The sequence below is a fragment of the Hordeum vulgare genome, chromosome 1H (genome assembly GCF_904849725.1).
Source record: "Hordeum vulgare subsp. vulgare chromosome 1H, MorexV3_pseudomolecules_assembly, whole genome shotgun sequence".
Classification (NCBI taxonomy): domain Eukaryota; kingdom Viridiplantae; phylum Streptophyta; class Magnoliopsida; order Poales; family Poaceae; genus Hordeum; species Hordeum vulgare.
The window spans coordinates 510503738-510506967 of NC_058518.1; the positions used below are offsets into that span (position 1 = coordinate 510503738).

Below are 3230 nucleotides of genomic sequence, written 5' to 3' on the forward strand. Positions count from 1 at the left end.
TTTATCATAGCGGTGCTAGCAGTCCATGACCTCATGGCCTGGCTTCTTGCATAGCTGGCAGCGAGGACGTCGAGACGAAGGAGTGCGACTGTTGTTGTTGTTGTTGTTGTTGAAGCCACCACTTCCCGTGTTGCCACCGTAGCCGCCACCACCAGGGCGACCGCCCTCGCCCTGGTTGTTGCCACGGCCGCGACCGCCGCTGTTGGTGTTGCGGTTCTGCCCCTAGTGACCGCGCCCACATCCGCGGCCACGGGAAGCAGAGTTAGCAGAGGACTGCCTCATGTTGGTGCCGTGGAGAAGGGTCAGGCGAGTGTCAAAGCTCAAGAGCTGGCTGTACAGCTCCTGAACCGAGACTGGCTCAACCCTAGCAGCCAAGGCGGACACAACTAGATTTTACTCCAGATCTAGCCCAGCTAAGATTTTGGAGACGATCTCGGTGTCAGGAAGAGGAGCTACAGTGCAGCATGCGACTTCATCTGTAAGAGTCTTGATTTTGGCAAGATATTCAACCATGATCATGTTACCTTTTTGCAGGTTCGTGAGCTCGATGCCGGTGTTGATGACCTGGGCTTGGCTTTGAGCAGCGAACATGGTGTGGATGGCGCTCCACACCTCTGCCGGCGTTTGGAGTTTAGCGACTTGTGCAAGGATATCGCGGGAAAGAGATCCCGTCAGATACCCTTGGAGCTATCGATGTTGTGCATACTAGAGGGATCGGGCAAAGTTGACGATATGTTCTCCTTTTTTGTCCTTGGTGATGGTGAGGGTGGCCGGCGGTACCGGACTCTTCCCTTCAAGGTGGCGCTCCATCTGTGCACCTCTGATCTGAGGAAGCACAACGGCCTTTCATAGGAGGAAGTTTCCCCTCGCCAGCTTCTCCTGAGGTGGCGGTCCGAGAGAGGCATCATTTCTGTTGGATGATGGTGAAAAGGTGGAGGATTCGGAGGTGGTTAGGGAGCTCATGGGGGAAGATAGGGCCGCGGAAGAAGACATGATCTCGTCCGCGGGGGAGGTAGCTAGATGCGATCTTCGATCTATGAGGAAGATGCTCTGATTACCATGTGAATTAGGTTGGAAGGGTTGAACCCTTTGCTCGGGCCACGTATGTATATATATTGGGTAAACCTTGGAGTACAAGAAAGAGATCGATGATCTCAGGAGTTCAGTTACAGAGGGAGAGGAAGAAGAGATAGAATAGGTTACAAGTCTAAACAAATATCCTCTATCCTATACATATTCTAACAGGGTCGACTTCAATTCATGGGTATTGAGTTAAATACCCACTAATTTTGTCAAAGAATCATGTATATATGGTACATACCAGCCCACCTCCAAATTCTCTCATTCCACACTCGTTTATGGCTCACATCACGGTTGCCCAATTTGAAGGAAACCGTGATAGGCATTTTCTATTCGGTGCCTTTAACACTCGTTAACATGCATTGACAATGTTCTTACCTGGGCCGGCCCATCTAAGCATGTAATGGGAGATACCTCTTTCCGGTTTTGGTAGCTTCCCAGCTGTTTTCTTTTTCTTTTTTCTTATCAATTTTGTTTTTTCTTGGAATGGTCTTGTTTGATTTTTTTATTTTTCTATTTATTACGCATTATTTTACTTTTTCTTTATTTTTTTATTTTATTTTTTCAAAGGCACGATGTTTTTAAAATCTCAATGAATTTTTTTGAAGCGAAAATTTCAATGAACTTTAGAAAAATGATGAACGTTTTTTCAAGTTCATGATTTATTTTCAAAATAAATGTACAATTTTCTTTTTGTAAAAACTGATAATCCCTTCGTCCGGAATTACTTGTCATCAAAATGAAAAGAAATGAATGTATCTAGAATTAAAATCTGTCCATTTCTATGACAACTAATTCGGGACGGAGGGAGTATTTTCTTTTCAAAATGGTTGAACCTTTTTCATAATTTGATGATTTGTTTTTAAAAGAATGTGAACTCTTTTCTTTTCAAAATTGATGAACTTGCGCTGAGATATGTACGCATGCTCTGGCTTCTAGTCACCACCATCCATCAGAAGACCACAGGCAGAGCTGTTCGGCTTGACGGCGCCTCCCGAAAAGACCCCAATTCCGATCGCATTAAGGCTGGCCCATATAATTCACATCTCTTATTCAAAATCAAAATCAAAATCTTGTCCTAATTAATACCATTGCTAATTTAGTACTCGGTGTTTACTGCACGGGATCGGGATGAGTTATAGCACCGGATCTCTCTTCTCTAAATCTCTCTATATATACGAGTAATGTGTTGATTGCTAACAAAATATTCTAGAACAAATAAATATTGCTTAATTAGCAAGTGCTGTATCGGCCGGGGTATGGACAAGCACACGATTCACATCCTGGCACTAGCAGCCCTATTCTCTCTGTATCTCGTATGCTCTGCTACTGTTGCTCACTGTAAGCACACCATTTGCTTATGCACTGTTAATTTTTTTCAGTTCTCCCGCACTAAGGACCTTTTTCATTTGTTTATTGTCTAATCTGTTGTGCCTTTATTTATTCTTCACAAATTTTCTTTTCACATAACAAATGTTGGCTTGTTATCCCCTAGGCCGAATCATAGATGCCACGGATAGCGAGAAGATCAATTTACCAAACGGGCTATGCGCCAGGAAGCGATGCAAGGGTGATAAAGAAGATTGCTTCTGTTGTTTGGCAGAAGCTGACAGCTGCTACTGGAGTATGAATGATTGCAAGGCAGCGTGTCAAAAACCTCCTCTTTTACCTGCTCCTTAATTTTCCAGCCTAGTCAAATTGGCTTACATATTTACTTGTCCCAAGAAATAATATTATCTAATATATGTGTGGAAATGCAGTTGTGCTAAGTTCTAGCTAGTAATAACACAAGCAACTAATAATACAAGCTCTTGAAAACGACAAGTTCTAGCTATTGTAAGATCAACTAATACTCTAGCAATTGCTAGATCAACTAATACTCAAGCAATTGTTGCTATTTGGTCCGGCTAAGTTCTAATACAAGCTACGTCATGTGAGGCCTAAACCACAAGTGCTTTTCCTCCATACATGTACGTGCAGCGAGCGAATATGAATCGTTCTAGTGCCCTGTGGAGAAAAGAGGCGATTGAGTCTATTGAAAACATGATCTCTATGTGGTTCTGATTCATCACTGAAAGACATCTCAAGTTGTATACAAATCCCTAAGAACAATCCCCACACTACTGATTTAAGAAAATCGGTTACTCTAT

General features: G+C 43.2%; 1 long non-coding RNA gene across 1 annotated transcript; it reads left to right on the forward strand.

The window, feature by feature from the left end:
• Positions 1-2301: 2301 nt before the first annotated feature.
• Positions 2302-2839, forward strand: LOC123421067. Its single transcript, XR_006619441.1, has 2 exons — positions 2302-2421; positions 2576-2839. It is a non-coding gene; the product is annotated as an uncharacterized LOC123421067 (long non-coding RNA).
• Positions 2840-3230: the final 391 nt, after the last annotated feature.